The 12,737-nt window shown below is 49.1% G+C and overlaps 1 protein-coding gene across 2 annotated transcripts in view; it reads right to left on the bottom strand.

Annotated features, from left to right (window-relative positions):
• LATS2 (large tumor suppressor kinase 2) overlaps window positions 1-12,502 on the bottom strand; it is a 98,172-nt gene extending 85,670 nt beyond the window's left edge. Inside the window, exon 1 of one of the 2 annotated variants that reach the window (XM_017859147.1) lies at window positions 12,010-12,502. The gene's annotated coding sequence lies outside the window, so the exon portion shown is untranslated. The remainder of the gene's footprint in view (window positions 1-12,009) is intronic. The other variant, XM_017859135.1, reaches the window with a different exon arrangement.
• Between the last annotated feature and the right edge of the window lie 235 nt (window positions 12,503-12,737).

Genomic DNA, 12,737 nt, shown 5'->3' with positions numbered 1-12,737 from the left:
TTTTTAAACTGCACAGACTGTAAGACTGACAAATGTTCACCGAGAGAACACACTCTGGTAAACAGCGTCCAGATCAAGAAGTGGATCATCGGCCGGGCGCGGTGGCTCAAGCCTGTAATCCCAGCACTTTGGGAGGCCGAGGTGGGTGGATCACGAGGTCAGGAGATCGAGACCCTCCTGGCTAACACGGTGAAACCCCGTCTCTACTAAAATACAAAAAACTAGCCGGGCGCTGTGGCGGGCGCCTGTAGTCCCAGCTACTCGGAGGCTGAGGCGGGAGAATGGAGGGAACCCGGGAGGCGGAGCTTGCAGTGAGCCGAGATCGCGCCACTGCACTCCAGCCTGGGCGACACAGCGAGACTCCGTCTCAAAAAAAAAAAAAAAAAAAAAAGAAGTGGATCATCACAACCCCACAAGTCCAGGCCCCACAGACCAAGGGGACACTCAAGGGGAGACAGCTTCGTGACATCTAACACCAAGGATTAGTCTGACCAGTTTTTGAACTGTATATCCACGGAATTATGCAATCTCTACTCTGCAGTTCAGCACATTTCATTCAACACTGTATTTGCATATTCATACACGTGGTGTATAGCAGAAGCCTGTGGGTTGTCATTGCTGAGTAATATCCCCTTATAACTTATGCATCCATTCTACCTAATGGACGTTTAGGTTGCTCCTGGTCTGGGCTATTATAAATGGCGCCGCTGCCATTCAGGCTGCCATGGCTCCAGGCCCAGAGCTGTGAGGAGCTGCAGCGTGAGTGCCCAGCTCAAGGCCTTGCTTCCACCACCGTGCCAAATACTTCCCAGTAAAAATACTTGCTTCAGAGTGACTAGCAGAGCCCCTGAAGAGACTGTAAAAAGGCACCCCTTCCTCAAGAAGTTTTTTGTGACTATATTATTGTACGGCACCAACAATTCTCCCTGGGGAGCTTTCCGGAGCCCGGTGGGCAGAGGCCCTGGCCCACGCATAGACATGCCTTGATACCACAACCACGTGAGGCGGGTGGGAAAAGGCTGAGTCAAATGGAGGGCGGGAACAGGACCCCTGAGGCATAGGAGAGAAACAAACAGTTTTAGTGCAAGTCACAGAGGAGGGTGATCATGTGTGCTCTCTAGAAGACGTGTGACACACATGCTGTGTCAGGGGAGGTGAGTCTCTACTGTCACCCAGGTCTTCTGTGAGTGGCTAAAAGTCTCCAAGTAGATTGCACATGCCCTCACATAAATGTGTATACATGTGATGTGAGACAAGCCCTCTTATATGTAGGGCCCTTGAGCAGTGCACAACCTGAACGCCCACACAAGGTGTTCCTGTTACTTGGTCCTGAGGATGCAGAAAGACTGATTTGCCTCTGACTTTAAGGAGCTCATAGCTCAAGATGAGAAAGCAGAGGAGAAAATCAATTATATAAATACGCTATACCATGTGTCATAATGGAAGTTTGCCCAAAGAATTATGGGGATCTGAAACAGAGAGTAGTTACAGGATAGAGAAAAGTGGGTGCATTTGGCCGCGTGCGGTGGCTCACGCCTGTAATTCCAGCACTTTGGGAGGCCGAGGTGGGCAGATCACGAGGCAGGAGATCGAGACCATCCTGGCTAACATGGTGAAACCCGTCTCTACTAAGAAAATACAAAAAATTAGCGGGGCCTTGGTGTGGGTGCCTGTAAATCCCAGCTACTTGGGAGGCTGAGGCAGGAGAATGGTGGCGAACCCAGGGCGGCGGAGCTTGCCGTGAGCCGAGATCACGCCCACTGCACTCGCAGCCTGGGTGACAGAGCAAACTGCCATCTCAAAAAAAAAAAAAAAAAAAAAGAAAGAAAAGTGGGTGCATTCAATAGCACTAAGAGGTAGAACCCACAGGAGTAAGTGATGCTCACTGGAAAGGACTGTTATGAAAGATGAGCCCAAGTTTCTGGTTTGAAAACTGGGGCCAGTGGTGGTGCCATTCTCTGAGCCAGGAAACCTCACCTTTCTGGACAATGCGGCCCACCAGGAGAGCTGCATCAGTGGTGGAAGAGGAGGGCAGTGACCAGAGGTGAAAAAGCACAGGACAGGCTGGGTTCAGTGGCTCACATATGTAATCCTAGCACTTTGGGAGGCCAAGGCGGAAGGACTGCTTGAGCCAAGGAACTGGAGACCAACCTGGGCAACACAGGGAGATGGCGTTTCTAAAAGTAATTAAATAATTAGCCAGGTGTGGAGGCACACCTATGGTCCCAGCTACTCAGGAGGTTGAGATGGGAAAATCACTTAAACCCAGGAGGTAGAGGCTGCAATGAGTCATGGTCATACTATTGCACTCCAGCCTGGGAGTCAGCGCGAGACCCTGTTTAAAAAGCACAGCGGGGGGAAGCCCACTGAGAACTGGGTGTGTTGAAGAAGTGGCTGGAGGTGGGAGGCCTGGATCCTTCCCCAACTCTGGCATTGATGGTGTGGTCTGAGCCTGTCACTTCACCTTGCTGAGTTTCAAGCTCCGGCACGGTACCAAGGGTCTAACTCCCGCTACTGTCTACCTGACAGGCTTGCCCTGAGGATCACAGTGTGCTGTGTGTGACAGCAGGCTCAATCTGTAATGTATGATATGCTGATCAATTATCACCATCACTAATTAAGAATTTATAATAAGTTAGACAAAAAAGGTTTAATAAGGCCAGGAGATAAGACCACGGAAAAATTACCAAACTGAACACAGAAACGGGTATTCCATGCTCGCTCCAAGTGACTCCTTTTTATATTTTATTTTATTTTTTTGAGAGAGTCTCACTCTGTCGCCTAGAGTGCAGTGGCTCAATCTCAGCTCATTGCAACCTCCACCTCCCAGGTTCAAGCGATTCTTGTGCCTCAGCCACCTGAGTAACTGAGATTATAGGCGTGCACCACCACACCCAGTTAATTTTTGTATTTTTAGCAGAGACAAGGTTTCACCCTGTTGCCCAGTCTGGTCTCGAACTCCTGATCTCAAGTGATCCACCTGGTTCAGCCTCCCAAAGTGCTGGGATAACAGGCGCAGGCTACCGCGCCCAGCCAAGTGACTCCTCTTTAAATCAGTGTTTGAGAATGATGCTTAGAAAGTTAAAGTAGCAGGGGAAGAGGAAAATAAGGCAAGAATATAGAACACAGAATGTATATCGGGGGTGATAACTCTTCCTTTTAAGACAAAAATTATCCTTGTCTTAATGAAGGACTGAGAGAGAGAGAGGAGAGTGTGTGTGTGTGTCTGTCTACATACTGTAAAAATAGAGACAGTGTTAAAGTGAACATTTTTTAATTTAATGAGTTGCCTGTACTTAAGAAAATAAAATTACATGAAAATTAATGTGAAGCAGTAAATAGAGGTCAGTTCAATGAATGTCTGTGTTGGCTAAAAAAAAAAAAGAAAGTTAAAGTAGCTTTCTTTTAACTGTAAAGATAGAAAAGCACAGAGAAGAAAACCTTAAGTCATTCCTTTCTGAAATGTGCCTGCAGCCAGGCGCCAGGTTGCTCAGTTCTGAGCAGCGTCTGAGCCTCAAGATGCTGACCGCAGCTCAAACGCCAGATCTGGGTTGACTCTGTGATCCTGTGCATGTCAAAGGCACCAATGCATCCTGTCCTCCCCACCTTGCAAAATCTTTCTTTCAGCTAGAAAAATCTAACTCTGGGCCAGGCACCGTGGCTCACGCCTGTAATCCCAGCACTTTGGAAGGCTGAGGCGGGCAGATCACAAGGTCAGGAGATGGAGACAATCCTGGCCAACATGGTGAAACCCCATCTCTACTAAATATACAAAAATTAGCTGGGCGTGGTGGCACACGACTGTAGTCCCAGCTACTCAGGAGGCTGAGGCAGGAGAATCGCTTGAACCCAGGAGGCGGAGAATGCAGTGAGCCGAGATCATGCCACTGCACTCCAGCCTGGCAACAGAGTGAGACTCTGTCTCCAAAAAAAAAAAAAAAAAAGCAAACCAAAGCAAAGAAAAGCCCAACCCAACCCCACCTGCCTGGCTCACTCCTACTCCTAGAACCTCAGCCTAGGACCCCTCCCACAGAAGGACCTTCCTAACCTCCCCAATCTAAGGGACCACACATGTTCACTCCCAGCCCTTCCCATAGCACCATCACTGGCTGGTGTCTTTCTCTTGAAGAAACTGATAGCACCATGAGGGCAGGAGCATCCTGTTTGGTTTACCCCCATCTACTCCCGGGCATGTGCACACAGGCCCACAAACATCTGCTGAAAGACACAGGTAGGTAGTCACTTAGCACCGAGTCTGCGTCCTCAGTTCCACAATGAGGACAAAACCTGCCAGTGCCACCCCAAAGGTCTAAGGTGATGAGGAGAATGAAGCCTCAATCAACAACAGTGCCTTCTCTGAAGTTTAACATGCAGGTCTAAATGAAATGTGCCCAAGGGAGGTTCATAGAACAAAAGTCGCAGGACTATGGTATATTATTCAGCTATAAAAAGGAAGGAAATCCTGTCATATGCAACAATAAAGATGAACCTCAAGAACATTTTCTAAGTGAAATAAGCCAAATACAAAAAGGAAATATTGTATGATTCCAGTTATGTGAGTTACCTCCAGCATGCAAATTCATAGAGACAGAAAGAAGAGAGATGACCAGAAGCAAGGCGAACAGGGAATTTTTATTTAAGGGGTACAGTCTTTGGGATGATGAAAAAGTCTTATATATAGACAGTGGTGATGTTTGCAGTAATGATGCATTTAATGCCACTTAACTGAACTGTATACTCATGAATGGTTAAAAGGATAAATATTATGTATATTTTCCTCAATTTTAAAATGGGGAAAAAAGTCTCCTAACTACTCCTGTTGAGCAAACTCGTTGTTTGAACAACAGCTCCCTTTTTAAACATAGCTACCTGGCTGGGGGTAGTGGCTCACGCCTATAATCCTAGCACTCTGGGACCCGGAGACAGGCAGATCACTTGAGGTCAGGAGTTCAAGACCAGCCTGCCCAACATGGCAAAATCCCCTCTCTACTAAAAATGCAAAAATTAGCTGGAAATCGCTCAAACCTGGGAGGCAGGGGTTGCAGTGAGCCGAGGTCATTCCACTGCACTTCAGCCTAGGCAACAGAGCGCGTCTCCATCTCAAAAACAAACAAACAAACAAATAAATAAATAAACATAGCTACACAATGAGAAGACTGGACCTAGGAACTGGGTAGGACATAGCAGGGCAAAGTCTCCACATGAAGTCCAAACCCCAGGGCAGCTGCACCTCCCCACCCCACTGGCCCTCCACCACACAGACACTGACTCATAGCAGAGCTGCGCTCCTAGAGACACTTGGGGTGTTAAGCATCTGTGGGTGCCCCAAACATTCAAATAATAAAATCAACCAGGGTGGTCAAGTCTGGACACTTCTATGTCGATGTCTATTTATATCTGAGCTAAGAAATACTAAGTGGTGGCCGGGCGCGGTGGCTCAAGCCTGTGAAATCCCAGCACTTTGGGAGGCCGAGACAGGTGGATCACGAGGTCAGGAGATCGAGACCATCCTGGCTAACACGGTGAAACCCCGTCTCTACTAAAATACAAAAAACTAGCCGGGTGAGGTGGCGGCGCCTGTAGTCCCAGCTACTCGGGAGGCTGAGGCAGGAGAATGGCGTGAACCCGGGAGGCGGAGCTTGCAGTGAGCTGAGATCTGGCCACTGCACTCCAGCCTGGGTGACAGAGCGAGACTCCGTCTCAAAAAAAAAAAAAAAGAAATACTAAGTGGCTGTGCCCTTAAACAGAAGCCAGATCAGGAGTCCTGGTTTTCTTTCCTTTTCCATTCCCCCCTCAACATTTGCTTATGAAAATTTCAATCATACAAAAAGGATGAGAGGATTATTCAGTGACATCCCCAAACCTACCACCTGATTCTGTTTGGTACGGAGGTAGGGGGAGGGCCCCACACCCTGTTCTGATTTTTTCTCCATCTCCCACCATAGTGAGGCACTAGTCCAGGAACACCACAGGGGCTGTCCTTGTCTTAAGTGAATATGCAAAATAGTACCTGCGGATAAACTGTGTTCTTGCCTCAGTACTTTAGAAAGGATGAAACTTTCCTTCCGTTTCATAAAGAATGAAAGTATTTTTTCAGCTTGAGACTGTGTATTTTACGCTTTAGTTTGAAGACAGTTGACTTCATGACCAAATTATGAACTTTTGAAAGAATTTTCATGAGAATACTCATCAGTCAAGACTGCAGCTGGAAATGAACAACTCTAACACACTACTATACCATTTTAATGAGACTTCACATATGGGAAATTTTTCTTTCATCAAGAGTTTTATAAATATGATCCTCATCGATGTGGACTGTAAAAAATGGGGATATCAAGCAAAGTAAATCTAACTTTGGAAATTCCTTTGGCATCACCAATTGATTTAAACACACTTTAAATAAGAAACCACAAACACGAATTTTAAAACTGTAACAACTCACAAAACAAAAACACCTCATTCTCTAAATCCAGAGCTGAGACAACTACTAAATCGCATGCTTAATATAGGTGACCTGTGTAAACAATGTGAGAGCAAAATTTTAAGCATGCCTTTAATTTGGTCCTTCCAAACCCAATTCCAACCCGCAATCCAATCCTGGAAAACGCTATCAGATGTTCAGGAATTTTTATTCTAATTTATCCTAGTGCTTCACAAACCCACACTGGCTGCCAAACACACATCAAGCGCCAACCAAGGAACCAACCAAACCAATGTCTCATGGGACCGGCACTAATGACACACGTTGGCATTTTCTGAAGCAGGATTTCTTGGACCTAAAATTCCAGCTATTATTTAAATCATATCCCTACTATAATTAACTAGCAAAGCTGAAACTAAAACAGGCAGATGGGCCAGGCCTCCAGCCAGAAGCTAAATGTCAGAATCATAAACCACTATGTGGACGTACCACTTCAGCACTGTCCAGGCCAGGAAGGCACAGGCCAAGGGTTACCTCTCATAATGAGGGTCTTTGAAGAAGGCAGTGATGGCATTCCTCTGGGGATCCAGGAAAACACACTTTAGAAGAATTCCCACTCTCCAATAGCAGCATCATCACAAGGCCTCAGAGGGTTTGGCATTGCCATATGTGCACTGAGCACTGTGCTGGACTCTATGAGGTCTCACCCAGGTAGAATAGGGTCTATTTTGGGGGGGGGGGCGGTGGGGGCAGGGTCTTACTCTGGTTGCCCAGGCTGGAGTGCAGTGGCAAGATCTGAGGGGAAGTTTTACCACGAGATGGGGTTTCGCCATGTTGCCCAAGCTCATCTCGAATTCCTGGACTCAAGCGATCCACCTGGCTCGGCCTCCCAAAGTGTTGGAATTACGGGCATGAGCCACCATGCCCAGCCAGGGTCTCACTTCTACATAAGCTTACAGTCTAGGGGAAAAAGACACCATCACATTCTCTATTAGACAGCTTTGTACATGATATTTTTATGATATTCATTATGCAAATATAAATGGCATAAAAAAATTGAGCTATAGAAGTCTGTACTGAAGATATCTCCACGGAGTGACCAAGTTGCAGATACATTATTAGTTCTTTGCAGCATTCCTAATAGCAAGCGACCCAACAGGATGGGCCATCTTACATTCAAGTTCATAGCCCAGCAGGGGTTCTCAATCGTTAAGAAAGCCTTGCCTCCTCTGTGTCCCTCCAAGTTTTGGATATGCTCCAGCTAGGGAGTTAGAATACCCCTCCCATTTGAGAATCACTGCTATGGACTTAAGTAATAAATACTGTGACTGTCCAAAGAATCCCTGCCTACTTCCATGGAGGAGCACAATTCTTCAGGAAGGTGTCGAGATTATTTGGAGAAGGTATCTTAGAGAAAGGGAAGTTTCACCAAAATCAGAAAGGTTGAAGGGCTATGATTTGATGGAGAAAGTGTGAAGCTATTCTTGGAGGATGGAACTTCCAATGAAAAGGTTCAAATGTGGGAGAGAAAGATGAACACAACAACCAAAAAATGTTGGGGAGGGGGCAGGTGTCGTGCGGGTACATTTAATGAGAAAACAGGAGTGAGACTCCCGAGGAAGAATGGAGTTAACTAGTAATGAACCATGTTGGCCCTTAGCATTCCTGCTCAAGATAACTGCCTAGAGGCAGGAAGGCTCACTATTCCAGAGGCCCACTTCTTTCAAAATCCAGCTTACACTCTTAAGATCCTTACCATCCTAACTGATCAAGGGTCTCTAGGATCTAAACTACGCCACAAGATTCTAACAATCACTGTTAATAAGAAATACAAACCATGGCTACAAAATACGGGATTTTTTCATTTTCCTCCCAGAAAAATTCCCATGTATGTCACATATTGTCACACAAATAAAAAGGATTTGTGAATTAACTTAAAACACTTGTCACAATTAACTTGACATGGTCTAGATGATAACCAACGAAGTCTTCCCAGGGTGAATGGCAAACATTAAACAATGCCAAATTTCCATTCTAATTTTAACATCATAACCAATGTCTTTATTTCCAATATTACCTTGCTTTTCTCATACTTTCAAAATATAACTAATAATCATGTAACATCAGCCTTAAAAATACTGAGCGAACAGCTGACTAACAGTGAAACGAATAGCCCAAGCAGGGCTGCCCTCACACTGGGGCCATCACAGGGCACTCTATGTAATAAAAGCTCATTACAGAGAGCAGCAGTGACCTAGCATACAATGGGAACGATGCCCTGGACTTGTGTAATTTGAAGGCCAATTCCTTCTAGAGGAATTACTAAGCAATAGACTTTTTAAAAGAAGATTCAGAGAATGTTTAGAGCTAGAGGTCAGTCACTTCAATCAAGCCTTACCCGTCTTTCTGTTCATCAGAATATTTCGGTACTTTTTAGAACAGATTTAGTCAAGACAGAGTCAATGCATTTGAATTTATCTTCTGTATTTCTTCACGCCGTTTTTTAAGTCAGTAAGAAATACTGTTTAGAAGTTTCACATGATTTTTTAAAATATAAAAGCAGCTTTTCAAAATGGTGTTGGTATGGTTTTCCAATACAAAAAAGAACACCTCTCCCCTAAACCCAGCTTCCCGAAATCCTTCCTCTGTTTATGGTCAATTTATCAGCTTCAACCCCCATGCTACCCCACCCCTCGGTCGAGTTTAGGAGCCCAGGGCTGGCTATTTACAACACAGCATTTAAAATAACAAGGAATCTTATTGTAAAAGCATTCCCCTCCTACCAAAAGAAAGCCCCTCCCACCAACCCTGTGATTTGCTAAGGAACATGTACAGTTCCAATTTACAGTATTTAAACTATTTCAAACTCGATGAAGAAGCCAGAAGAATCCCTTCCAGTTCTATAATTCACTGCTTCTAGTAATTCACCTTGGTAATTTTGCAAGACAGGATAGCCTCTGCTCAGATACCTTACACTGCCTGCCTGAGATTTGGAAAGTTATTAAATGTTCACCAACTTATTTTCAAACGAATGCCGGTATATTCATTATTCTATTATTATTATTACATTCAGTGCCTTCCATACCTGCATGAGACAAAATTTTGTAAGACACTGAATAACACATCTTGCTAATTACAATTAAATAGACGTCATAAACAGTTTATACACTCTCATTTTGGAATATTTTTTCTGTTACTACCTTATTACAACGGTTGTTTCAGAAAAAAAAAAACTTAAAACATACAAAGCAGCTTACCAAAAATATACAAGATTTAGTACAAATTTCCTAATAATCAGCCATGAGAGAAGGCCCCTCATCTTCTAAGTTAAAATTTTAAGCAGAACACTTGTGTGAGATCACACACATTTTGTGATTTCGCATTCAAATTTCAGTATATTTGTTTCTTATTAAAATATGGGCAAATTTTCCTCTAAAAATGTACATATTTGTTGAATACTTTGTGAAAAGAGCTGTTCAGCTATTAATCTGAATTATTTACCGGCCAAACGTATACTCTATGGCTTAGTAGTTAAGGTGAAATAATTTTTTTAACGCTATTACATTAAAAACACTCTTGGCTTGTGCTGTGGCTCCCACCTGTAATCCCAGCATTTTGAGAGGTCGGCGGATCACGAGGTCAGGAGATCGAGACCATCCTGGCTAACACGGTGAAACCCCGTCTCTACTAAAAATACAAAAAACTAGCCGGGCGAGGTGGCGGCGCCTGTAGTCCCAGCTACTCGGGAGGCTGAGGCAGGAGAATGGCGGGAACCTGGGAGGCGGAGCTTGCAGTGAGCTGAGATCCGGCCACTGCACTCCAGCCTGGGCGACAGAGGGAGACTCCGTCTCAAAAAAAAACCAAACAACAACAACAACAAAACACTCTTATATCCATCCTAGAGAAGCGTGAAAATGTAAAAGTTCTTGTTCAAAATTCTTGTCAGCTGGGGCGCGGGTGGCTCACGCCTGTAATCCCAACACTCTGGGAGACCGAGGCAGGTGGATCACCTGAGGTCAGGAGTTCGAGAGCCAGCCTGGCCAACACGGCCAAACACGTCTCTACTAAAAATACAAAATTACCTGGGCTGGCGGCGGGCGCCTGTAGTCCCAGCTACTTGGGAGGCTGAGGCAGGAGAATCGCTTGAAACTGGGAGACAAAGGTTGCAGTGAGCCGAGATCGCGCCACTGCCCTCCAGCCTGGGAGACAGAGCGAGATCCTGTCTCAAAACAGCAACAAAATTTTTGTCAACAGAATTTGAAAGTTAAGTTCTTTCATAGTTATCCTCGCAAAATAGCATTTCTCATCCAAAGGCCTCAGAACAGCCGCCAGCCGCCGAGTTCACTCGGGACCCTGTTACCGGCTGCTTGGCGCCCGGGTCGGGTGGGTTTTACCTTCTTCAGGGTCCATTCCTCGCCTCGCCTCCCGCTCCCACCCCTCAGGACACTGGAGACTTGGACTTTACAAACGGGTTTGCTCCAGGCCGCACTCCGTCCCCGAGGGAAAGCTCCCCAGAACTTCTGGAGTTGGGCAGCGTGGCAAGATGTGAATGATGTCAGAATCCCCATCTCCAGAGTCCGCCCGGAGCTAAGCGCAGGTGAGCTTGCATCAGAAGAGAAAGCCAAGCCCCCGACACGTCGCTAAACTAGGGCACGGGAATGGCGTGTTATGCAACGGCCGCCGCTCGCGTGGCCACGAAAGCGCTCCTGCGGCTCGGGCCGCGTCCCGCCAAGACCGTGAGCAAACTCGCAGAGTCGGCGCGGCAGCCGGTCGGGAGACGCCGAGCAGGGCCTCTGCGGCCGGGAGGAACGGCACCCCCAGGGTCCGGAGGTCTCTGAGGGGCTGACTGGCCCGCGGGCTGGCGGCGCGGCCGCGGGGAACGGGGTTGGGAACGTGTGGCCCGGGCTGAGGCGGCGCAGCCACGGGGGCTGAAGAGAGGCGCGGCCTCGGCTGCCGCGCGGCCGTGGGTCTGTCGGCTAGCGGGACGACGGGGCGGCCGGCGGGGCGAACAGGGCGGGCCCCGAACGACTGATGGCCCGTGGGACATGGGCGCGGCAGAGAGACGGCCCCGGCCTCCGCGGGACCGCTGCGCGGGCCGGACGCGACGGTCCCCGAGGCCTGTCAAGGGCGCCCGGCGGCGTCTAGTGGAAAGCCGAGCCCCCGGGGACGGCGGAATCAGAGGCGCGCCCGGCGCTACGGCCTTTCGGGATCGTGGGACCACCGCCCGCCGCCCGCCCTGCCCGCGGATCCGGCCGCCCACACGCCCAGCCACAACAAAAGCGGCGCAGCCCCCTCACCCGCCCGACGCCGGCCTCCAACTCCCCGGCTCCTCCGGAACCGGCTCCGCGGCTCCGCACCGGCCTGGACGACGCGCCCGCCGGGCGGGGCGCGGCATCCGGCGCGGGCGCGACCGTGGGGGCAGGGCGCAGGGCTCCGTCCGGACAAACTTCCTCGGCCGCCCCGCCGGGCGCCCTTCGCGGAGCCTCGGCCCCGTGGTGGGTGCGCGGAGCCGCAGGGCTCCACCGCCTCGCGGAAACTCTCGCCACCCTCCCGGCGGCCGCCCCGACCCCAGCCACCAGCCCCCTCACCTCCAGGGGCGCGGTCTACACCCTCGGGGACGTCCTGGCCCGCGGCTCCCGGGCCTCGCGTGCCGGGAGACCGGGCACTGGTGGCTGGAGCTGCTGCTGGCCCCGCAGGGACGGGGGAGCCCCGGGCGGCGGCGGTGGCGTGGACGGCGACTGCTCCATCTTCCCGGGGCGCTCACGCCGCGGTTCCAAAGCGCAGACCCAAGTGGGACATTCGCTACATTGTTGGCATTCCACGGGCGTCACGTGACCCCGCCTCCCGCGTCACTCTCGGCCGCATACCAGCCCGGGCGGGGCGCCTGCGGCCCCTGCTCCTCCGCGGCCGCTCCGCCCAGCCCCGCCCGGCCGCGCTTCCTGCCTCCGGCCTCGACCGCCACCTGCCCGCGGCCTCCCTGCTGGCCTGCGGTGGTAGCTCGCCGGGGCCTCTCGGACCTATTTGACTCTGCCAGCCGCCCCCAAACTTGAGTATTTGCCCTCTCGACTGCACTTGTATTAAAAGTTGGTAACTTGTTAAAGCCACTATTCTTAAGTATCTCATACCAGTCTTGGTTGGGGGAAAGAAAAAGCAGGCCTGAAAGATCCACCAAGTTACCAACTAGGGGCGGGACACTAAAAATAGGGGCAGGAAAGGACAGACGGCTATTGGGACAGTGGAATCAAACAACAAGAACGTCTGCCAGGAGCGGTGGCTCGCGCCTGTAATCCCAGCACTTTGAGAGGTTTAGGCGGGC

The sequence above is a fragment of the Rhinopithecus bieti genome, unplaced genomic scaffold, assembly GCF_001698545.2.
Source record: "Rhinopithecus bieti isolate Rb0 unplaced genomic scaffold, ASM169854v2 scaffold_3057, whole genome shotgun sequence".
In the NCBI taxonomy this organism is placed as follows: domain Eukaryota; kingdom Metazoa; phylum Chordata; class Mammalia; order Primates; family Cercopithecidae; genus Rhinopithecus; species Rhinopithecus bieti.
The sequence above is the reverse complement of the archived record's forward strand: the minus strand, read 5'-3'. Positions and strand labels throughout refer to the sequence as shown.